General features: G+C 49.7%; 1 protein-coding gene across 4 annotated transcripts in view; it reads right to left on the reverse strand.

Moving 5' to 3' along the window:
• TRAPPC8 (trafficking protein particle complex subunit 8) overlaps positions 1-25,510 on the reverse strand; it is a 2,435,788-nt gene that overhangs the window by 1,628,220 nt on the left and 782,058 nt on the right. The gene's annotated exons all lie outside the window — the stretch shown is intronic.

Below are 25,510 nucleotides of genomic sequence, written 5' to 3' on the forward strand. Positions count from 1 at the left end.
TTACGATCTCACAATCACTCCCCGAAAGCCCGGATCTTCAACTCCCTGCCTCATCCTTGAATACAGAGGACACGAAATTTGATCACCTGTTGACCACGGTTCAAAATGGGTTCATGGCTATCATTGTCATACTCGACGACAATGTCTCCACGCTAGGCTCCCTCAAAACTCATCTAGACAAGGAAAGTGCCAGAATCACAGAAGCTGAAGGCAGAATTGGCACAAATGAGGACTCCACTCGGCAAAACACCGAGGATATAGCACTCCTCAGAGGGGAAATGAATAAACTCTGTGACAAGTGCGACGATTTGGAATCTAGGTCCAGACAGAACAACATCCGTATAGTCGGCCTTTCGGAGACCTTCTGTAAAGGTCCAATGGATTCCCGAATCAAAGACCTTATAAAGTCTCTCCTTGGGGAGGAGGCACTCTCACCTCAGTTCCTTGTTGAGCGGGCACATCGCTCCATCGCTCCGCCACTCAGGCCGGGGGCTCCCCCCCGCACGGTGATAGCCAAACTGCTGAATTACAGAGAGAGGGACGCCGTCCTTAAGCTGGCAAGAGAGAAAGGACCCTCGAGGTTCGGAAATGTTCGGAAATGACAGCATCCATATATATCCGGACTTCTCCGCGGGTGTCCAAACTCAAAGACTATCCTACGAAACCATCAAGCGCCAGCTACGATTGAGACAGGTCCCCTACGCCCTTCTCTTTCCAGCGAAACTTCGTATACAGCATGGTGGAAGAGCGCACTTCTTTGAATCTCCTGCAACGACGTTGGCCTACATGAAAGCCTCGATACCCCTTCCGCCCAGAAGACGGGAGGTCGACCAGAATGATTTGCAACAACCTGTATAGCCTGTCTGACTATTCACTGGGCCCAGCTGCAGTCGTGGCTGGCCTCTTTTGGACACTGAAACTGCTGGAGGCAGGGTGAAGCAGGGGAACACCTCTGCCCCCCCCCATCCTTGAATACTGCCGGATGAGATGGGCTCGAATGTGAAGCAGAGTTGCTGCACTCGTCCCCTTCTTTAGGAACATCCACAAGTTAGTTAAAAGGGTTCATCATCAAGTCGGGTACGATGGTGTGGGTGGGGGTCGCTACGGGCAACAGGAGACTGTTCTATTGTTCGAAAACAATGTTAACGCCTCAGGAAGCCCCTGTTGGGCACCGGGCACGATGTTCAGTTGGCTTAGTCACCGATAAAATTGCACTCACTGCTCCACTCGCTGTCCTCTTCTATTTGAAATCCCTCCCTCACAAGCTTTTTTATGACGCACGGAAACGGCACAGAAAACTAGTACACCCAGGGGGCTTAAACTAAAACTTCCACCTGGAATATCCGGGGGCTAAACAATAGGGCGAAAGCCAGCAAAGTAGGGGTATACACCCGCATATTGCTATGCTCCAAGAGACTCATGCATTAAAATCCACCAACGAGAGTATCCTGAGGCAATGGGGAAACAATAGGTATTATACGGAATACTCCTCCCAAAACAGAGGTGTCACCACGTTAATACACCCCTCATTGGGGTTCTCCACCGAGAAAAGCAAAATCGACCCACAGGGCAGACATGTTGTGATCCGGGGCATTGTGGCAGGCAGAAAACTTATATTGGTTAATACATATGGTCCAAACAGATGACCCAGAGTTCTACACACGCCTCCTTGCAGAGATAGGCCCGACAACGGAAGCCTGGGTTCTGTGGGAAGGGGACCTCAACACTATCCTTGATACCACACTGGACAGGTCCTCAAGTAAACCTAGAGCCCTTACTAAAGCGGCCAACATTATACGGCAAGCCCAGGAGGAACTAACCCTGTCCGATGCATGGAGAGGGATCCATCCCACAGATAGAAAATATATATTCTATTCTTCAGTCTATGATTCCGAATCCAGAATAGATTACTGGCTCATCTCCTCCCCTCTTATCAAATCTATCGAATGCTGCGACATCCTTCTGCACACACTCTCGGACCATTCCCCTGTCACTCTCGACATATTGTTCCCCAAAATCAATCGCTCTGCACAGCGATGGAGGATGCCCCCCAATATATTGAAGGACCCAAATGTAGTAGAAACTCTACACACAGAGATGGAAGAATTCTTCCACTTGAACAAATTCTCGGTGGACAGCTGGGCATCCATATGGGAAACATTTAAGGTATGGGTACGAGGCAGTCTGATGTCCAAGACGTCTGACCTTCTCAGAACTGTCAGAACCGAACTGGGCAATACAGAAGCAATCCTGCAAACACTTGAATCTGCCTATAGTATGACCCATGACAAACGCACTTTGGCGGACATTAACCTACATCTCCAAACCTTTAATGAACTGGCCACCAAAGAACAATAATACATGGCCATCCCGGCCAGGGCACGCAGATACGGGGAGGGCAATAGAGCAGGCCACCACCTGGCCCATATACTTCGCAATGATCATAACCACACCCCTATTACGAGCATTCTAACAGATGAGGGAGCGGCTGTTCACGGGGAGGATGAAATAAATTCTGAGTTCACAGACTATTACATTGGCTCTATGCCAAGCATGATAGATGCACTTGAGATGATATAAAGACATACCTGAGTAAGATTGCCCTTCCTAGGCTAACATTAGAAGACAACTGGTCCCTTGAACAACCCATGATGAGCGAGGAAATCACTGAGGCGATTAAATCACTGGAAGCGGGTAAAACTCCAGGGCCGGACGGTCTGAAGGCCGACCTATACAAGACATACTCCCCGATACTCGCCCCAATATTGACTCTTGTATGGGAAGAGGCTATGAGCGCTGGTTCGCTCCCAGAGTCAATGTCAGATGCAGTCATCACGCTGCTATTGAAACCCAGACGCCCGCCATATGACCGCTCCTCCTACCGTACCTTGTCCCTGATCAACACAGATGCCAAAATTTACGCGAAGGTACTGGCCACTAGAATGTTCCCCAAAATGACCACCTTAATACATCCCGACCAATGCGGATTTATCCCAACGAGATCCACGGCCCTGAACCTGCGCAGACTATTCAGCATCCTAGCACAGATCAAGCCAGAGGCACAAGCAGCAGCCACATCACTGGACGCCGAACAAGCGTTTGATTCGGTATCATGGCTATACATGTTCGAGGTTCTTTACAAATTTGGATTCGGCCCCTATCTGATAGGCTGTGTCAAACTTCTCTACTCCTCTCCCAAGGCCAGAGCTCTAACCAATCGTACCCTATCCAATTAATTTACTCTATGCAGAGGAACCAGGCAGGGGTGACCCTTCTCCCCCATCCTTTTCGCCCTTACAATTGAACCAGTGGCAGTTGCAATTAGGGCTGAAGAAGATTTGAGGGACATAAAACTGGCCGGTGTGTACCAAGCCATCTCATTGTATGCAGACGATGATCTACTATATGTTCAGGAAGCAGAAAAGAACCTATCCCCCATTTTGGCAGTGATCACTGAATTTACCACACATTCAGGCTACAAAATCAATACTGCTAAATCTGAGATCTTTCCATTGATACGAGCTACCACTCGCCCCACGAACACTCATGGCCTGGCATGGGCTCCCGACCACATCCGATACCTGGGAATCCTGGTCTCTCACGACAAGAACTCTCTTTATATAGACAACTATGAATCCACGCTACAAACCACATACTCTAAACTTCAAATTTGGTCCAAACTCCCCATATCCCTCGCCGGCCGGACAGCAGTCCTTAAGATGACAGTGCTCCCTAAGCTCCTATATATCTTCTGTAATGTACCTATATGGCCGGGCAAGCCCTTTTTTGACAATCTTCGTTACATGGCCACCACCTTCGTGTGGAACGGTGGCGCGAACAGAATGAAATGGGACAAGTTGGTCGAACCCTACGAGATGGGAGGCTTTGCTGCCCCTGATTTTGAACTATACTATTATGTGGCACAGGCACACTAAGCGAAGTTCTGGCAGGACCCCTTGGATAGAACACCTCATATACCCATCGAGCGTCATTCGATCGCCCAACCGACCTGCGATCCATCATATTTACAAAATCACACAAAGACGATTGCAAGTTTGACCCTGCCTCCTGCACAGTTGCGGCATGGGCTGCAATAAGCAAATGTCTCCACATAGACTCCCCTTATGATTCCCAAGCCCCGCTCTGGAACTTCCGAGGCATCAAGCCGACATATAACATTGCCATCCAGAAAAACTGGTTACCAGAATATGATCTCACAATTAAAACTATGTTCCCCAACGGTAAATTTGTAACTTCTGAAGATTTTGCAGACTCAGTGGGGAGAAACCAACTAGTCACCCTACAATTCCACCGTATGAAAGCGTTCAAAGAAAGGTGGCCAACATTCCCAGATGAACCCCCCGAACACGCATGTTACCAGTCATTGTATTCTCAGGCGGGCACTGGGGTATCCAAATTATACAATATAGTTCAGGCTCATACGAAATCAACAAACACCATCAAGACATTGTGGGAAAAGGACATGGGCATCACAATCGAGACAGGGAAATGGTCCGGATACTGTCTCCCATCTAAGAAGATCTCACTTAATGCAGGACTAAAACTAATACAATTCAAGATCCTGAATAAACTACACTTTACCCCTGCCAAAATGGCAAAGTTCTACAATACCATATCCGACAGTTGCCCGAAATACCAGGCCCCTGGTGCGGATTTGTTTCATATATATTGGGCCTGCCCCCGGATAGCGGGATTCTGGCGCACAGTGGCCAATATCCTGGAGGAAATAACACAGATCCCTGCACACCTCAACCCTCCTAAATATCTGTTTGGCGACATTGGTAAAGTCCCGTAAAAAACGAGGAGACTTTTTAACGTCGCCTGCGCAGTAGAAAAGAAATGCATCCTTCAGAAATGGAAGAGCAGCCAGGCTCCAACAGCAGAACAGTTCCTTGCAACTCTTACTTACGTAAATGAATGTGAGGAAAACTATGTCGGTATGATGCCTGCTCCATGCAAACCAAAAGACATTTGGGCCCTGTTCAGGACATACCTAGATGGAACCTCACCAGACATTGAAAACTCTGATAGCGAAAGCGCGGATGATACACCATGCCAAACTGTTAGTTAAATGTAATTTCACACTGTACGTATACGCGAAGATGTGCACCTGATGTAAAAGGCTATAATGGGATTCGGGATATCAATTTGTAACGTATATTTGTATTATGTAGATGAGAATTACGGCGAGTGCACTGTGACATGCAAATCAAAAATAAAGTTCTTAAAAAAAAAAAAAAGAAGGAGGAGGAGGTGGGATGTGAAAAGGTTTATGAGCGAACAGATGTCTTAGAACCGCTTGTTCCACTTGTGTATCTGTCTTGGACTGAGTGTCAATGCAGTAGTACTGAGTGAAAGTATGTATTGAGCTCCATGTAGCTGCTTTGCAAATGCTGTCTAGAGGGACATTTGCAATGAAAGCCAGGGTGGCTCCTGTGCCTCTTGTGGAGTGAGACCTGGGCGATAAAAGGCAGTGGGCCCCATTACACAGAATGCGGTAAGGGTTTACCGGTAAGGGCACCGGTACCGGTAAACCCTTACCGCCTTACTGCGAGGTCCTTTTGCGGGACCCAACCTTAACAGCTGGTTTTACCAGCCGTTAAGGAACGGGCACGCAAAGGGACCTTGGTGCTAATTACGGTACCGCAATTTGCGGTACCGTAATTAGCTCCTTCCCCATTCCCATTGAGCCCTATGGGGCAAAAATGGGAATGGGGAAGTGCCTTGGTGAATGGGGAATTACCGCCACCGCTAACCTTGGAGTAGGGCGGTAATTCCGCCATCCACCAAGGCGGACAGGGTAAAATACCGGAGGAGCCTGAGAAACTTGGAAAGAAAACCGCAGCGTTTTCCAACACAACCGCGTGTGTTTCTGCCTGCTGTGGCTATCACTTTGGGTCTACGGTGCTCCCAGGGGAGCACCGGAGACCCAAAGTGAAAGCCACAGCAGGCAGCCCGATAGCCCCAAATGGGAAAGCAGATTCAGGCAGAAACAACGCGGTTGTTTTCCGCAATGCCGCGTTGTTTCTGCCTGAATCTGCTTTCCCATTTGGGGCTCTCGGGCTCACGGGGAGCCCGAGAACCCCAAATGGGAAAGCAGATTCAGGCAGAAACAACGCGGTTGTGTTGGAAAACGCTGCGGTTTTTCTTTCCGAGTTTCTCAGGCTCCTCCGAGCCGGAGGAGCCTGAGAAACTTGGAAAGAAAAACCGCAGCGTTTTCCAACACAATAACGTTGTATTTATGTTTGCGGTCACTTCAAAAGCGACCGCAAACATAAATACAACGTTTTTAAAGCTGCGGTTTTATTTCTAGGTTTTCCGGGCTCCTCCAGCCCGGAAAACTTAGAAAAAAAAACGCAGCTAGTGCTTATTTAAAAAAAATAAAATAAATAGCACTTACCGAGATTCAGCTGCAGCTTTCCTGCTCTGGTCTTCGGTCCCCGTCCTCCACCTACAGCACTAATGAAGGGAAAGCCACCCAGCGGTAGCTTTTGTTTACTACAGCTGGCTGGCTTTTCCTTCATTAGTGCCGCAAAAGCCAGCACAGGAGGGCCTCCATTTCACAAAATGGATGCGCCCATGTGCTTGCTTTTGCGAATTTTGAGCTTGAATAGCTCAAAATTTTACATAGGAAGTTTTAAAACAGAGAATGCTAGTATTTTTTTTATGTTGCCTATCTATTTTTTAAATAAAAAATTTTTACTAGACCATCCCTTTAATAGAATGGACATCTCATCACAAACTTCACCTTCTAAGAAAAATAACTTCTGTGACCCCCATGCAGTTGGCATAGAGTACTGTGCTTCTGGAGTGCCCCGTTGGCGTAAGAGTGTCACCCCTGCCTCAGGACGGGGGGGGGGTTCAAAGTCGCGCGAGAAACTATCACACCACTCACAAAGCCGTCCCCTACCGTGCACCAGCAATCCGGCAGTGACATTCGACAAAGAAAACTTAAAATGGATCAAATTGTGGATACTAGTCTTGGGCCAGGCCATGCCAATTTGAATCCCGGGAAGCCTTAATAAAATAAGATATTAGCATGGTTTAACAACATATTGGGCCCTAATCGTGTGAGAACATGTGACCTAAAGGTCCTCTGGAGAACACAAATTGACAAGTGGTGTTCCGTTGTCAATACTGACTGTATTGTCGTGGGTTGTGGGTCCAGTAGCCTACCAATGTATTTAAATAGATGCTTAATCTAACAACATGTATGTTCATCGACTGATCTTAGAATTGTGATGAACTAATTAGGGAAGGGTAACAGTCTAGAACAACAGCTGTGTCCTCATTTTAGCTTTGATGCATAACCACTTTATTTGTAGCACTATGGCCTTGTTAAATATTCCCATTGCATGCTGGGTAAGTCAGGGGGTTTCGATATTTCTGTTTGTCTTGTTGTTGTGTAATCTGTATGATTTATGTTAAGCGCCCTGATGCCCGTGGGCTTTCGGCGCTATATTAAGCATACAAATACATAAATACTAACCCTGCATCTTACAAGGGAAGCATATATGTAAGAATGTGTGAAGGAGTACATTCAATGGGGTTAATTTGTTTAGACTGGCACCAAATTACAAATCTCTTCCACTTGTCAAAATAACAGTGCCTAATGTTAGGCTTTCTTGATTCCTTCAAGATATCCATACATCTTTGAGGCAGATTAAGATGTCCAAGCTCTGACTTCTGGAGCCATGCTGCCAAGTTCATTGAGTGAGGTACAGGGTGCACTGTTGGTCCCCTGTGCTGGGTGAGCAGATTGTATGGGCACAGGAGTTTGATGGGATTGCACGTCGCCAGTTTGCACAGATGTGGATACCAGGGTTGCCTTGCCCACATAGGAGCAACTAGGATGAGCGTCACCTGTTCCTTGTGGATCTTGTTCACCACTTTCCTTGTGAGAGGTGTTGGGGCGGCAGGGGGAAGAGCGTAAGCAAATTTCCATGACCAGTTCATCCATAGGGCGTTAACCCTTGGAGCCTGGCTGGGGGAACCTGGACGCGAAGTCTGGGCATTGCTCATTTTCACTTGTAGCAAACAAGTCTATTGAGAGAAGAGAAGTTCTACGACCTCTGCATGCAGTTGCCACTCGTGTTCCTCTGGTAGGGGATCTCTGCTCAATGAGTCTGCGAGAGAGTCGAGTTCCCTTGGAACCTGCTGTGACAATAGGAATATTTTCAGTTTGAGTGCCCATTTCCAAATTTGCTGCACAAGTCTGGACAGATTTGGAGAACGTGTGTCCCCTTGTTTGTTGATGTAAAACATTGCTGTTGTGCTGTCTGTTAGGATCTGCACAGATTGGTTCGATAGGTGCGACACAAATGCTTGAAGGGCTTTGAATACTGCTAGTATTTATAGCAGATTAAGGTGGTTTGCGCTGCCACTTGAGACCACAGACCCTGAGCTGTGTGGTGAAGGTAATGAGCCCTCTACACAGCGAGTGAGGCATCTGTTGTGACAATCGCTTGTATTTCCGGATCGTAGAAGGGTTTTCCCCTTCAACAGATTTTCTCTCGCCCACCTTTAAGGTTTTGTACTAGTGTTGACGAAACGACCACTAGATCGTCCAACTGACCGCTTGCCTGAGACCACTGTTTCACCAACCACTCCTGCATGGGTCGCAGGCGCGCGTTAGGTACCAGGTAAATGCAATATGCCATCATGCCTAGCAAACGCATAGCTTTGCGCACCCTTATCTGGCGACCGGCCTTATAATGCAGTATTTGCAGTAACACATTTTGGACTCTTTCCTCTGATGGAAAGACCAACCCCTCTTGTGTGTCTAAGACAGCTCCTATGAACTGTTTTGTTGTGCTTGGCACTTGGCTTGACTCGTTGATGGAGAAGCCCAATTGAAAGAGAAGGTGGATATTACTTTGAATGTTTTGCCTGCAAATTAGGGGAGACTCCCCTGTAATGAGCCAGTCATCCAGGTAAGGGTACACTGGGATTGCCTCCCTGTGCAGGTGTGCTGACACCACCACTGCCACCACCTCCAGTACCTTTGTGAATTCCCTTGGAGCAGATGCTATTCCGAAGGGCAGCACTTTGCATTGGTATTGCTGGTTTGCCATCTTGAAACGCAAGAACCTTCTGTGCACTGGGAACATTGAAATATGAAAATAAGCATCTTTCATATCCAGTGTTGCCATGTAATCCCCTTTCTTAGTAGAGGGATTACCTCTTGTAGCGTAGTCATACAGAACTTTTGTGGCTTTACATACTTGTTTGCAGGGCGCAAATCTAATACTGGGCGCATGGTAAGATCTTTCTTTGGCACAAGGAAGTAAGTTGAATAAATACCCTTGTTTACCTAGTTGGCCGTGACGATTTCGATGGCGTCCTTTAGCAGAAGTGTGGTGACCTCCTTGAGGAGGATACGCTGGTGTTCCTTTGAATGGATCTTCTGACATGGGGGTGGTTTTGGGGTTGTTGTAGGAGCTCTATACAGTATACGCCTGCTTCTGTGGACAGCACCCATCTGTCTGAGGTGATTCCCTCCCATGCGTGGATGAAGCTGGAAATGTGCCCTCCTACTGGAGAGGCATGGGAGGGCTCCTGAAGTGGATAGTCACTGTTTTTGTGGAGGGGTAACCCCTCGAGAGGAGTTGCCCCTACCACAACCCCTGGCTCTACGCAGTCCTCTAGGATATTTCTGGGAGGACTGACCCTGATTGTTTCCCCATGAAGTTCCTTGGCTCTGATTGTAATTGGAACCTTGTTGTAAACTTTGGCCGTGAGAACTGCGAAAATTGCCATTACCCCTCTGGCCGGGTGGCTTATTGGTGAGTTTGCCCAATGATTTAAGAGTGTCATATTCCTCTTTAGCTGTTTTATTTTTTTAACTTTTTTTTATTTGACTTGACAACACACCTGAGAACAACAGGAACCACAAGGCACCAGTGATACAGAGGGAAAAAAAAGAAAAACCAAGCAATACATATATTAAGCAGTACATCCTGAATTAACTGAAATACACCGGGGGTTAGGCAAAAGACGGCATGGTAACTGTTTCAAAGGGGGTAGCATCTAAGGTGAACCCTCGAGGGAAGAAGAAGAGTTTGACGGTGAGTCCATGGCGGACATATAGTCTCGGAAATTTTCGCCAAATGTCTCTTGGCCTTGAATGTGGGTGTTGCATTGCGCTCCAGGACTCCTCAGTATCGTGAGCCCAAGTGATCGACCTGAGCCACTGTGCGTAGGTACGAGCCCTAGGGTGGAGCCAGCATAACAATATGCAGCAAACTGCCAGCAACATGCAGAGACCTGCCAGTTTCTTGGAATCGCGGGGCAGCTGGGGAAGGTCATGGAACAAGCAGTGCAGCGGGGTGGGGGCAATAGTATGTTCCAAAATGTCTGAGAGTGTAGAACAGATATCTAACCAGAATTGGGTCAGGAGGGGACAGTACCATAGCATGTGGATGTAAGAGGCCTGGTCCGCGCCACATCTGGGGCAACTGGGAGGAACGCTGCAGAACATGCAATGAAGTCTCATTGGTGTATGATGGTACCTGTGTAGCACCTTGAATTGGATTCATTTAAAGTTAGTGTTATAGGACACATTGTGGGTGCGAGCACGCATTCGGGACCATCTCTCATCAGTAAGCTCGACCCAGAGGTCCTCCTCCCACCTGCGTCTTAGCCTGGCGAAGGGAGGGGCTGCCCTGGTCTGTAACAGGAAGTAGAGTCTGGACACCTTACCTCTGAAGGGGAGAAAGGAACAGAGCTCCGCAACTATCGGTTCATCAGGTGGTAAGGAGGGGAAATCGGGGTATCTGGATTTGAGATTCTCACGGAGTGAGGAGTATTGTAACCACACTGAGGACCGGTGCTTGAGGGAGACAGGGAGATCAGGCCACTCGAAGTTCCCCTGCTCGTAGGCATCATGGAGCGTCAGGAAGCCGGCATCAGCCCAGTGCTTTACCACCGATTGTGGAATGTGTGTGACATCAGGGAGGAAGTTCCATAATGGCAGGTCCCTGTGGAATGGGTGAAGTACGTCGGTCATTGTCCAGAGCTTGGACAATGCTAATGACGTGCTAGTTACGGGGTTAGCAGAATCTAAGTCAGACGGAAACGGCTTGAGTATCAGGGAACCAATCGCACGGTCACAGACCGTTAACTTCTCAAGGCGAACACGTGGAGGAGGATCGACAGTATTGAACCAGTGGGCGGCGAACTGAAATTGGGCTACCAGCCAGTATGTGGTAAAATCTGGGGCGCCAAACCCGCCCAATTCTTTGGGGGCGGTCAGTGTAGACAGTTTGAGGCGGACTGCCCCTGAATGCCAGAGAAAGGAGTTATTTATGTGGCGTAGTGTTTGGAAGAACGCGTCCCCAGGCCACACCAGCAGATTGGTAAATCGATAAAGTAATTGGGGTAATACCACCATTTTAAATATTACAATTCTGCCTGCTAGTGAGATGGAGAGTCTGGCCCAGTAGCCAGGTTAGTTAAGTAATTCTGGTAATTGTCCTCGCGCAGCTGCGCCGCATGGCGGGAGACCACCACCCCCAGGTAAGTGATACTAGATGGAGACCAGTTGAACCCACATAGGTCCGAGGGGGGTTGCGTGGAGTCTGAGTGGGAGTAGGAGTAGGGCAGATTTGCAACAGTTTACTTTCAAACCAGATATATCTCCAAAATGGGCAACATCTGCTAGTATAGGGGCGAGGTTGGTTTCAGGGGAACGGATATACAACAAGGCATCGTCGGCGTAGAGGGAGGCTATGTCGGATTGGCCGGCTGTACGCAATCCCCTGTGAGTGTGAGACTGCCGGACCATGTCAGCGAAGGGTTCCATGGCTATGGCGAAAATAAGAGGGGAAAGGGACATCCCTGACGAGTGCCCCTGCATACCTGGAAGGGAGCGGAGCACCTGTCCTCCGTGCGGACTCCAGCCGATGGAGCGGTGTAAAGCAATTTAATCCAGGAGCAGAAATTAGAGCCGATTTTCCACCTCAAGGACCTTCCATAGGTATTTCCACGAGACCAAATCAAATGCCTTCTGCATGTCCAGGGTGGCTGCAACCGCCTGTCTGGACGGGCTGATCCTGCTGATCACATTGAAGATTCAGGGGTGTGGATCTACCCGGGATAAATCCCGCCTGGTCAGGATGGATAATGTGGGGCATGAACGGGGCTAAGCGGTTGGCCAGCAGTTTAGCATATATCTTGACATCGCTGTTGATCAACGATAGTGGCCGGTATGAGCCGCACTGGGTAGGGGGCTTACCCGGTTTGAGGAGCACTGTAATCAGTGCTTCACGGAGAGATGAGGGGAGTATTCCTTTATCGCACGCTTCTTCCCAATGGGTCAGTAGGTGTGGGGCCAGGAGGAACTTGTATTGTTTGTAAAAATCCATGGGGAGCCCAGCGATTCGATGGCCTCAACAAGTTCCTCTGTAGTGAGAGGCCTCTCAAGGAAGAGACTGGTGTCAGCTGACAGGACTGGTAGGGGAAGATTCTCTAAATAAGAGTCGATTTCTGGGGCCAGGGGGCCGTTTGCCTTCGCATACAGGGTAGTGTAGAACAAGAGGAACTCAGAATTGATATCTTGAGAGGAGGTGGCCAGTGAGCCGTCAGGCCTCACTATAGCCAGGATATTGGGGGCACTGAGTTCGCGGCGCAGCAGTCTAGCTAGCATTCGGCCGGGGCGTTCTCCTTCACCGTATCTCCTCACTGATTGTGGGGAGTCCAGAAATGTAACCTCGCGCTCGGCAAGGCCACGGAACCTATCGAGTTCCGCTCCCAGTGCCGCCAGAGTGGTTGGAGAGTGATCTTGAGCGTATTGGGACTCGAGGGTGGACAGGGCCGATTCGCTAGTGACAATATCTGCACGGATTCCCTTCAGGATACCACAGCCCTTGGAAATGGCGATTCCCCTTGTGTGCACTTCTTGCGTTGATACGGAGTTTGTGTTGATCTCAAAGAATTCCTCGATGGAGTATTCGAGCTCGGTCGTGAAGACCTGATCGAGAAGCAAATGAGGACTCATCCTCCAATGCCTAGTCCTATTAGCGTCCGGTCCCCGGTTTAAGGAGATAAGTACTGGTGAGTGGTCTGACAGTGTCCTGGGGAGGATAACCAGGTGAGACAGGCATCTGACCAGCATGTCCGTAATGAGCCATCTGTCTATTCTGGAATGCGAATCATGTACTGAGGAGTAAAAGGAGTATGAACGAGAATCAGGGTTCATTAGGCGCCAGGCGTCCACTAGTGCCAGGCGGGGAAGCATTGTCAGGACAGTATACGCTGCTTTGGATAGTTGGCGAGGCCTAGAGCCAGATCTATCTAGGGTGACATCTAATATTGTGTTAAAATCACCACCCCACAGAATGGGGATCAGGGGGTAGCCTTCAAGTTGAGAAGCCAGGTGCAAGTAGAAGTCGGGATCGTCAACATTGGGGCCATATATATTTAGAATGGCTACCTCCTGGTGTAGCAGGTTGCCAATGATCAGTACATATCTACCAAGAGGCTCTATGTGGGAATGGTGGCGTGTGAACTTCAGGCTCTTGTGTATTAAGGTAAGAGTACTACGGCTTTGAGTGGAATAATTGCTATAATACCTCTGAGGCCCCCATCGCTTAGCGAATCGTTCACACTGCTCAGAGCGGGCATGGGTTTCTTGCAGGCATAGGATTTTAACCCCATGTCGTTCGGCATGCAGCTGTATCTGCCGCATCTTTTTTGTAATTGCCCAACGCACGTTCCAGCGCATAAAGGTCAAGTCGGTACTAGCCATAACTCCAGGGGTATTGGTAGTGTTATTGCAAGGGGGCCATCGGCTACAGGAAGGTGAAAAGATTGGGTACACGTGGGCCCCAATCCAAATGTACAAGACGTTCTGCTATGGTGCATGCGGTGCCTCCGGCGGCTGTCAAGACTTTTATTAACCATAACAACATAACCCCCTCCCCCAACCCACATCCCTCCCCCAATCAGAGGGGTGAAACCCAAACAAAACCAGAGCAACCAAGAACTTTTAGGCATCAACGCCTGGGGGTCTGCCAGCAGCCGGGCGATAGCGCGCCGGACAGGGGAGAGTGCAGGGAGATTCTGCAATACAGTAGGATCAACCAGGGTGTACGGAGTAGGTGAGTGGTGTGGAGAGGCCATGGCAGGTAGGAGGAGGCAGGGTGGAACTATAGGGGTTGTGGCCATGGACCTTGATACACCATCACAAACGCTTAATGTGGACACAGAACGGTCAATCACAGCTGCAACAGTAGGACGGTTACTAAACTGGGACCCATTAGGCGACCAAGTGACTCCGAACAACATTAGACAATGTGGCGAGTAGAGCCACTGTAGTGGAGGATAAATGGAGCAACATTAACAAAACCAGCAACCAATAAACTGCATTCAGTGAGTAGCCATCATAGGGGGGGGACGAGCTAACGGCGATCCCATATGCGGATCGGGCACATCAATAACCATAGTGGAGATAGATCTAGTATTGACGATAAGCAGATTAACCTGGAATGTGCTTGTCAATAAACTTCGAGGCCTCCTCTGGAATAGTAAAGAAGAATGTTTGGTTGGAGTGTTCGATCCTTAGTTAAGCGGGAAAAAGCATTGAGTATTTAACTCCTGAGTCACGAAGTCGTTTTTTAACCACCAGAAAGGTTTTGCGCTCTTGTTGCACAGCAACGGAGAAATCCGGGTACAGGTGTATTCTTGCCGCTCCAAGACGCAGCTCCACCTTGGCTCTGGCTGCTCGCAGGAGGGCATCCCGATCGCGGAAATTTAGGATTCTGGCAATGATGGGACGGGGCGGCGCCCCCGGTCTAGGTTTCGTGGTCAGGGAGCGGTGAGCCCTTTCCACCGCAAAATGAACCGAGAGCTTAGGGTTGTCGAGGAGTGTTAGGAGACATTCAACGTAGTCCTCCATGGGCTCCTTAATGTTGTCCTCGGGTACGCCGACAACGCAGAGGTTATTCCGCCTAGAGCGGGTTTCGAGGTCGTCGTTTTTCTTCTCGACTGCCGAGACCCGGCTAGTAAGTGTAGTCACAGCGGCACGAAGAGAACTCAGGTCATCCTCCGTGGCACCTACCCTGGTCTCAACCGCGGCAACCCTGCCGTCTGTTCTTTCCATATGGGCCTTTATAGATGAAATGGTACCATTCATATCGTCCAACTTAGTATGCAGCGTGGTGAAGCCTTCTCGCATATATTCAAGCATTTTCTGTGAGTCATCCGGAGCAACTGATGTCGAGGCGGTCGGTGAGTCCTCTGGGGGCTCAGTCGGTAGCCTAGAGGGCGTTTTAGCAAACATGTTCAGAGAGCTTTGCTTTTTACCGGCCCCAGCTCCCTTGGTCATGGTGACAGTATGTGCGTGGCACCCCGGGTCTCCGAAGTAAACTGCGATCAGAAATAACAATTACCACGTTGCTGACTGCCCTGGGTTGGATTAGCCCGAGGGTACTGGTGAGGTTCAATGGGTGCAGCGTTAAAGTGATCACCCACAGCCCAGTAGGGACCGAGGTGCGCAGCCACAGTCGTCCGGGGGCTTTGGTATGATGGTGCCACTGAGCAGCTGGCTCACCGAAGCAATGCGGATGGAGGTGGCTCGGATCAGTGGCCGTGGGGTTCCATGAGAGTCGGGCCAGTGTGATGCAAGGAGTGGTCGGCTCAATCACTGTGGGGAAGCAGCAAGCAGGGCAACGCAGGTGACCGAGGGAGGCGCAGTCACTGGCTAGAAGGTTGTGTGGGGCTCTCAAGCCGCCCAGCGCAGTAAAATGATTGCGTGGTCAAGCAAACCAGATTAACTCGGGACCATGATGCAGTGGGGGACCACAGGATCACTTCAGTAATTCAGAGTAATAAGGTAATGTGTGTTAACCCAGCCGTTTATCTGCACAGTTGCAGTGGGGGGGGAGAGCCAATGTGTATGTAGCAGCAGTGAAGACTCGCAGCAGGGTGTTTACAGGTGCTGGGTTCATGGAAGGAGCACCACGGCGTCCCCAGTATGTGTGCAGGGGAGCAGAGCGCCAGCAGTAGAAGGACAATGGCAGCGCCTCCGGAGGCCGCGGGCAGGGGGCAGCTCCGCCGAAGCGGTCAGCCTCAGGGATTCAGCGCCAATCACCGCTGCCCAGGCCAGGCAGAGGCTCCACAATCACAGCAGGAACGGAGGGAGGCGGGCCGCGAGGCACGCAAGAAACAGATGGGCCGGCCACAGGGATCGCCGATGTCGGTGCCAATTGTCCCTCCGGTCCCGTACCTCATAACAGTCCAGGTGTAGCGATCCAGAAGAGGGGGCGATGGGGGGAGGAGGGGAGGCAGACGATGTGCGAGCAGGAACGGCAGACAGGCAGGCATCGTAGGAGCTCCAAAAGTCTCCGGATCACGTTGATGCAGCGTGGAAGGTGGCGGCTGCACTCGGAGGGGCCAGGGTCCCAAGACCGCACACAGTAGAGTGATGTGAGGAGCCAGGAAGGCAACCTTGTTGGACACCGCAGCCCGGCGCCTCTCAGGGGGCTTGGCACCCCTCCCCTGCAGCGGCCCGCAGCACCGCGCTCTCAGGTGGTGAAGAGAGCGGCAGTTCCTGGAGCCGCAGGGGGGGGGGGGGGGGATTCAGGGAGCAGCAGCCCAAGCACGATTGAGAGGTGTAGCTTGGCGCCCGAGGTGCGTCTGATCCTGGAATTACGTAGGGATGTGTCGGAGGGGTTCATGAGGAGGCGCCAGCAGTAGTGGACTGTTTAAGCAGAGTTAAAGGTGCGGGAGTAAGGATAATTCACTCTCCCCATCCGGAGCTCTCCACTCAAGCAGCCATCTTGTTTCGGCGCAACAGCGCGCCCCCCCCTCTTTAGCTGTTTTAAGGGCGTCCTCGACAGCCTTGCCAAAGAGCACATTGGGTTCAACAGGCATATTAATTAGGGTGGTCTGTGTTTCTGGTCTAAATCCTGATGGACGCAGCCACGCGTGATGTTTGATAACAGTACCCAGAGCAATAATTCTTCTGGCGTTGTCTGTGGCGTCAAGGTTGGTTTTAAGTAGGCAGCTTCATACTGCTGTGCCTTCTGCGGCCACCTGTGCTAGCTGGAACTTAAGTGGTTCCGGGGCTGCAGACAGCAAGGCTGCGATTTCGTCCCATTTGTGGCAGTTGTAACTGGCCAATAGGGTTGAATTGTTAGACATTCTAGTCTAATAAGCTGCGGAGGAGGTGACCTTCCTGCCTGTTGAGTGAAGTCGTTTGCTTTCCTTGTCAGGCGAGGCTTCAGAGGAAGCTAGGGGTGTGCCTGCTCTCTTTCTAGTAGTTGTTACAACTAATGAATCGGGCTTCAGCTCCCCTCTGATGTACAGTGAGTCTGAAGGGGCAGGTTTGAATAGCTTTTCAATATGGGGGTTAACAACTCGTGTGAGAATAGGCGTTTCCAGTGACGGCTGTATTTTACGTTGGATAGACTTCAGGAGAGGGATAAACTGAGTAACAGCCTTCTTGTCCCCAAGGATTTGTTCCACAAAATTCTTAACCTGTAGCACTTCCGGGGTATCTTTTTGAAAGTGCTCTGCTGCTCTGACTAACACCTCATTTAGGAGGGGTTGGTTGTCCAGGTGAGTCCATGACAGGGGGGCCCTGGTCTACAGGTGAGTCCATGGGATACATATTAGCCTCTGGGTCAACCTCTGCATCTTCATCAACCCCATAGTAAGGTGGTGCTGCTTCATCATCGTCATAATGGGGGTCTGCTGCCTCTCCAATAGAGAGGTCTTTGTGTTCGGAGTCCGGGTCATAGAGTTCCCTGACTGTGCCCTGCACTGGAATGTTGGTGCAAGATATCTTAGCAGGGGGATGAGCAGGTTAAGCATGGATTTGTGACCCAGAGGGTGAAGAAGTAGGGCAGTGGATTGGAAACTCTGGAAATAGGTAGGGTCCTTTTCATAGAAATTGGCCATGAAGGACATTCTCCTCATGAACCTGTCCGTCTTCTGCCGACCACTGTGCCGAACTGGGAATGACTGAGGTTGGGAAGGGAGGCCTAAATCCTCATTAGTAGGGGGAAGTAACCCAGGTTCTTTGGGCCTAGACTCTAGAGGTTTATCCTTATGAGGGGTGGGCCTAGCTTCATGAGATCTCTCCTTATGAGAGGTTTTATCCCTATGAGGGGTATTATCCCTATGGAGGGGTCTTTGAGGACTTCTTTTGGAGTCTTTCTCTCTCCCCTGACCCCTGAGGCGTGTTTTCTGACTGTTTGGGGCCTAATGATTGGCTTGGCAGAGCGTTGAGTTTCGGGAGTGGGCTGAGCCGGGGCGTTGTCCACGGAGGATCGGCCCTCAGTGGGTGTTTTACGCATTACACCCATGCCGTCCTTCGACGGTCGGGCCCGGTCATGCGGCGATCTCGAACGAGAGTGCCCAGAGGACAGGGACTCAACTGACCTTTACGTGGACGCTGTGCGTTGCCGTCGGCTCGACACGCGTGTCGAGCCTCAGCTTGGGTTTATGTGTTTAGTGGTATATGGAATTGTAGCGCTTCCACCAGCGGGTGTAGTCGGCCTGTCTTCCGGGGTCGGGGCCCTGCGCTTGAGTAGCCGAAGCTACCCAGTTGCCTTTGCTGTCCGAAATTGCGGCGTTGCTGCAGTCACTGAAAGCACCTTCTACCTCCATGGCCTCGAGTTGCCTGGCGTAGTGGGCCCAGCGTTTGGTGGATCGGTCCTTCAAGGTCTTGGCCTTGAAGCGCATACACGCTCGACAATATGCCTCGACATGGTCTCTTGAGAGACACAAGTTACAGACTAAATGTTTATCGACCCGCGGAAATTTTCTATTACACTTGGGGCAGAATTTAAATGGGGTCTTGTCCATAACAATAAGATAAGGCTGCTAGGCAAATGTAGTGCAGGAAAAGGGGCATATACACCCTAAAATGACCTCCCCCTCTCTCCCTACTGTCTGGGCCAAAGCCTGGGGTGGCCTTCCAAGACCGAAACGATCGGTCTCGGAAGTCTTCCGACGTCGTCACTCTGTCTTCACCGGCGTGATGTTTTGGTAGTCAATGGTATAAAGGTCAGAAAGATTGAACTATCGGTAATTGAAAATAAGTAAATGGCTATAAGCTGAAAAAGGAACTCTGCCACATGCATCCATCTAGAATGGCAGAAAAAAAACAATCTGTGGGACCTCGATGCGTGAGGGATCATGGGTACAGTGGACGTCACACTAGGGATAGTATTACTGGCACGCCCCGTCAACGTCCCTGTTCGAGTTTCGAAAACAACAACTAATACTACGCAGCTTCCACTAGATGTCAGCCTATGCACAGCATGTGATCTAAGCAGATTCCACAAGCCTCAGAAAAATACACACACACACACACAAAAAATCAATAAACCACTACAATCTGCATTGAATCAACAGAGCAAGTAGGTATTGGAACAAAAGTCCAAGGCACACAATTAGCACTGTTAAACATTGCAAAATCTATTCGGTTTCAATCTAAAGTTTCATAGTTACAGACACTGACTTACTGAGAAGCTTCTGAGTCTAGCATTCTCCTTAGTCATACCCCCAACATCTGAGTCATTTACTATGATCATAAAGATGGTGTTCCACTTACTGCTAAACTGGGCCCCATCTTGGAGTTTCTCTAACTCCATATTTGTCCGTTATAATCTCATGTAAAAGAGTTAACAGACACTCTTGGGGATTATTTAACAATCAAATCCCAAACATAGATAGATTATTATTATTATTATGTGACATACGCGTACTAATACATAAATTGTTAATTCTGCATGAATAAAGGATAAATCTTTTAGGAGACTGCGTGTCTAAGTGCAGGTAACTCCCTCCATTGCTCCTCAAAGGCAAAAACAAGTGCTCGTGGCCACCACCCATCGTGCTTTCAAACCGCCCGAGTGCAACGCCCCAGTCGGCTAGCACCTAACTCTTGCATTCAAAGCGTTTTTCGGCCAAGTGGGAAAAGAACATGTGTGCTACCAACCAATTACTCTGTGTTTATAGCAGAAACCACCCCCAATCTGGTGGTTCTCCACCAGTAAGCCCCCTCGAGATCTATGTATAATGGAATATATGTAAATTTCACTTATAGGGATATTCAGATTTAATTGTCCATCAGGTGTAATGCCAACTCCACTCCTGTATTATGGCCTCTAGGTTTTTGAGTGTTGAATCTGATGATCAACTTAGATTCCAACTGTCTAAGATGTCTTTCTGTTTCCTTTTCTCCAATGTTCAGGAATATGTGCCAGGGCAGTGTATCTTAACAGGGAGGCATCACTAGAATGTTAATTGTCAAAATGTATTGCCTGGGGATAGTTTGCATCTTTGTTCTTGATGGCTCTGGAATGTTACAGTATTCTTATTTTGAGGGGACAGATGGTCAATCCAATGTACATAAGGTTACATGGACATATTGCATATACTACAAACCTAGTAGTACATGCAATAGACTCTTAGATCTCCCAAATTTGTCTACTGTCCTGACCATATATGATCTCAGAACCTGGTATTGGCTGGTTGCATATTTTACAGTTTAGACACTGACACAGACACATTTCGGGCAGCTTGTTCTCCTGACCACGGGCGGCGTGTTCTCCAGACCACTCGTGTTGTGTATTTGAACACAGAACCTACATGTCATAGAAAACCACGTGTGCATTGCATCAAATAACTAGAAATACACATTCCTACAGATGCGTTACAAATAGGGGTGCCACCTTGGTATGGTGAAACTTATAGTTTAATATTGTAGTAAATAGATATTATTTGAAAAAAATCATACATTTACTTTAGACCTTTTATTTTAGCGCCAGCTTCTTGGTTCTAGTTTATTTGTAAACAATTGTTTCCAAACCAATTGCAAAAATAATACATTCGACATTGTAGTTACTTTAAATCTATGTACAAAGTAGCAATCGTAGACAAAATTGCGAAAATATACAATGCAGCGGGTTGTGTGAGGAAAGGGAGAAGTGTTCTGTGCAAATTCGACAATATCCTTCCTGCGTCATGAATCAATTGCCATTCCATTACCATAATTACATAACAAACTATATTTAATTTTATTTCAGAACATTGCTCCTTTCAGATTTCTAGGAGAACAAGCAATTATAGTTCCAATCTTCAAAAAGGAAAGTAAAGTCACCAGCAGCGCACAGACCCATCTTCCTCCTTCGCTCGCAGTTTTAGATCTTTGGCATGGCAGTTTTGGCCCATCTGTAGGGCTGGGTCAAAAAGGAACAATTTCTTGTTGACAACCAACTGGGGTTTGGGGAGGGGGTGGGAACAAATGAGCAGGCCTTAAAACTATATTTGATCATAGTCTCCTTTCGCAGGTAGATGGAAATGGCTATCTTGTTGGCATTCATTGACCCGAGCACTGTCTTTGACAGAGTGAATAGGGCAAAACTATGACAGAGTCTCCGAAAAATGAACTGTGTGAGGGATCTGATCTGTATTATCTCTTGCCTTCACAAAGACAACCCAACGTGCAAACACTCTGGCGACAATGAACATTGTGCATCCTGGTTCTCATTTGAAACAGTTGTCAACCAAGGCTGTGAGCTCTCTTCATTTTATATTAATGGCCTTACAGACTATTTAAAGACTTGCAACGCAGACGTTCCTCATTCTGCCATGAAACCTAGCCCTGTTTGAGTGTATGCTGATACTGTTTTGTTGGCAAGAACGCTATACTCATTACAAAAGCTCCTTGACGCCTGCACAAAATATATGAAGGTCTTAGACCCGATTAATGTCTCCAAATCAGCAGTTTTAATTTACAATCCAGAAGGCAAGTCAAAAAGTCACTATCATTCTGGATAGACGGCAAACGACTGTAAATTGGAGTCTCTTATAAATACTTGGGGATTATTTTTTTTTCTGGCCTAAATAGTAACACCCACATTGTAAAAATTCACTCATCAGGTCACAGGCTATTGGGGGTATAAATTATAAGTTACTCACCATAGTGACTAACGTACTCTTAGTCCTGAGTCCCTGTACAATCTCAAGATTAGTTTGGGACAGGCTGAGGTGCCCTATCGTGACCTGCTCAGGAACCAAGCTGTGAGGGCTAGTTTCTGTGGCGCGTGGTGGATGACCCTGCCCCCCTGCTGCGCCAGAACATATGCTGACGAGCCAGGTACGGGTAGATGCGGTTGCCCTGCGATTGGAGGAGGGCCGTCACTGTACTCATCAGCCTGGTAAAGACCATGGGGGCTGAGTTGAGACCAAAAGGAAGCACCTGGTATTGGAAATGGTAGCCCATGATCCTGAATCATAGAAAAGAATGAGGATGCCAGATCGGGACGTTTAAGTACGCGTCCTTCAGATCCAGGGAGCACATCCAGTCTCCCTTGCACAATGTCTCCGCTATCAAAGGTGGCGTAGCCATCTTGAATTTTTGTAGAGGTAGGGAGAGTTTGAGGATGGAAAGGTCCAGCCCAACTCTCAGGTCCGCCCATTTCTTTTTCTGAATGACACAAATCCTGGAGTAGAAGCCCAAGCCACACTGGGACTTCCTCCACTGCCTGGCTCTCGATGAGCGACCGGATATCCACCAAGTGAGTTGCTGTCCCAACCTGTGGGAGTGGAGGGGAAGAGGGAGGAGAGGCTGGGATAGGCAGGCAGTACCTCGTGGATACTACAGAGGGGATCCAGGGGTCAGCGAAATTCTGGCACCAGAAATGTGCATGGAAAGCAAACCTGCCCGCCATTGGAGACAAGTGGACCCGGAGGGGCGTGTCATGCCCGCTTTCCCTCAGAGGATATTGGAGGAGGGGGACTGAAAAAAGCCCTTGCTGCCCCCCCTTTGTTGATTACGCCGATGTTGAGTCGGTGAACGGTCCGGCTGCCTGGATCTCTGCTCTTGGAAGCCGCGGAACCCTCGTAAGTACACCCCTTGTCCAAGCGCTGCTGTGACTGGGTGTACATTTTGGCCGTGGTCTTTGTCAGGATGGATCAAGACTTGGCCGTTTGTGAGCTGTTTTTCTTTTTATCCAGCTTGTCGTCCATGGTGGAGTGGAAGAGGTCGCCCCCCTCGAACAGCATGTCTAAGATGCGCTCCTGGACATCTGGGTTGTATTTCGTAGCAGGGAGCCAGGCCGTTCTTCCCATGTCCGTGGCAATGCAGATGGCCCGGCCAGAGGTGTCAATGTGGGCCACGGTGGATTTCATGATGTCTTGTGCCACCATCTTGGCCTCTGCCAGTCCCCCCTTGAATCGTGATTAGCTCTGCGCCAGAAGCTCTGGGAGGAAATCTGCAATTTCCCACCACAGCCTCTGATTAACGGCTGCCAGCATGGCATCCGCATTGGCTTGACGAATATGCAGAGATGCGTTGGACTACAGCTTCTTCCCGAACGCCTCCAAGACCTTCTACTCTTCGCCTAGCAGAGCCGTAGACAAGGACGACTGAGGCTTGGAGTATAGTGATGCTGCAGCGATCACCGAAGAGTGTGGCTGAGGATGGGCAGACAGCAAGAGTGTATCCCCCTCCGTTTGCCTGTACTTGGCATCCAGGCGTCGATTGACCGGCTGTACAGAGTGGGGCTTGAGCCAGCCCTTTTTGCCCAAGGCAACCAGGTCCTTCTGCATCGGGCTCCCCGTTCTTGCTGCGGGATGGATCGTGAGGGCTTCGGCGAGGACCCTCTCTGCTGGTTGCTCCACCTCGGGTTGAGGAAGGCCCAAGTATTCAGCCAGCCCTGCAAGACGTTCGTGGAAGGCTTTGGCTGACGACGGTGTGTCAGGGTCCTCTTCCTCATCTGTGTCCACCTAGGGGTCCGGTTGGTCCAGCACCGGTGGAGGAGTGCTGGAAGCCGCAGGTTGGTGTGTGGGGGCCGGAACTGGGTGCTGCAGCGGAGGCTGCAGCGGAGGCTGCTACGGAACCGCCTGCACTATCGGTTGGGGGGCCGGAGCGGGTGGTGTAGGCAGCACAGGACCAGGGGCGACAGTACTGGGGCTTGTGGCGCCGGAGCTATTGGCGGGAGCACGTCCCTGATGATGACCCCCATCCGAGGAGATTTATGAGCCCGAGGAACCTTTAAAAATTGTCCTCGTAGGCCAGAGGGGTGGTAGGCGATATTGATGGGGTAGCGGGCGGCTGCTGGAGCCGTTGCAGGCCCAGCCCATATGGACGCAGCGGGAAACTGCCCTGCGCAAATGAAGGATAGGCTGTAGGCCACGTACCTGGTTGACAGTGGTCTCACCTTGACAACCGTTCCTCCACCTGCTCCCTTTCTTGGTGCGGTATCGGACGGGTGTCCCTCAAGTCAGGCATGGCAGCCATCTTGTTGAGCTGCCTTCACGTGCCTGCGTCGTGTTGCTTGGCTCGCTGGGCCCAGCCTCCTCCAGGACTCGAGTGTGGATCATGAGGCCTACCCTGTTCCCCAGGACGAGGCCTGGTAGGCATTTCGCCCTTGGGGGATCTGCATATAGGTGCCCCCTCGGACGTGCTGCCGGTACTAGGGTGTGGCCCCTCTGGCAATGACCCAGTAAAAGAACCTTCCACTCCCTCAGAACTGTAACCGGGAGGATCAACTGACCCCTCGGCCTGCCGGCCGGTAGCAGAGTTATCCTTGGTACTCGTGCTGGTATGAGGACCTGAGCGGTCCCTCACGCGCGAGCGAGTCCTTGGGAAGGAGTCTCCCTTGAGGGGTGCGCTGGAAAAGAGCAGCCCTACCTTGGGCTTGGATCGATGCGGTACAAGCTTGCCAGCCGTGGTCTGAACCACAGCAACGTAGGCAGAGGGCGTGGGGTTCTTTAGTTGGAAAGAGCCCGTCGCAGGATGGACACGTGCTGAACGCTGTAGAAGTCGACATGCGCCGGGGATGAGCATGATGCCGGAGGATCGAATACTTGAATGATAAAAAGACAAAAAAAGACAGAGGTGAAGAAGTATACGCATGTAGAATTAAATGGCCAAAGCCAAATCGAGGTGCGCTGGTGAATTTGGCCCGTTCCCGTCGATGCGGAAAAGGGCACTGAGGTGAGGCGGCGGAGTCAAGGCAGCGCATGCTCCCAGGGCTGCAGCCCCGCGCGCCTCTAAATTTAAAGAGGAAGACGTTTTTTCTGGTGAAAAAGTTTCTGTTTCCCGTCCCTGGGAAGTACGCCCATCCAGTATGGAGGAAAGGGGATGGAACGTAAGAGTAAGATGTTTACCAAGCTGTATAAAGCGCAACCTGCACCAATGATGCTGGGGCGTAGAAGGCCAACTCAAAATCAGTCTCTTCAAATGGAGCAAGCATTGAGGCTTTGGTAACATCTCACCCCTGATCATTTCGGAAAAGTCATTTATGAAATATATTTTGGGTTTACCCCCATCAATGGCCAACTATGCAATGCATAAAGAATGCCTCATTCTTGGAGGACAACCTGAGGCTGGAACTGGTTCGGCTCTGATTGAGCCTATGAACAAATGACAATGCTATATGGAACAAAGCAATCATGACCCATGTTATCTGGGGGGAAAATAAACTCTAAAAATGGCATGGCTTCCTTTTATTAAGCAGCCCTACAGGCT

This window comes from Ambystoma mexicanum, chromosome 5q, assembly GCF_040938575.1.
Source record: "Ambystoma mexicanum isolate Mex_15411 chromosome 5q, UKY_AmexF1_1, whole genome shotgun sequence".
NCBI classification, from domain to species: domain Eukaryota; kingdom Metazoa; phylum Chordata; class Amphibia; order Caudata; family Ambystomatidae; genus Ambystoma; species Ambystoma mexicanum.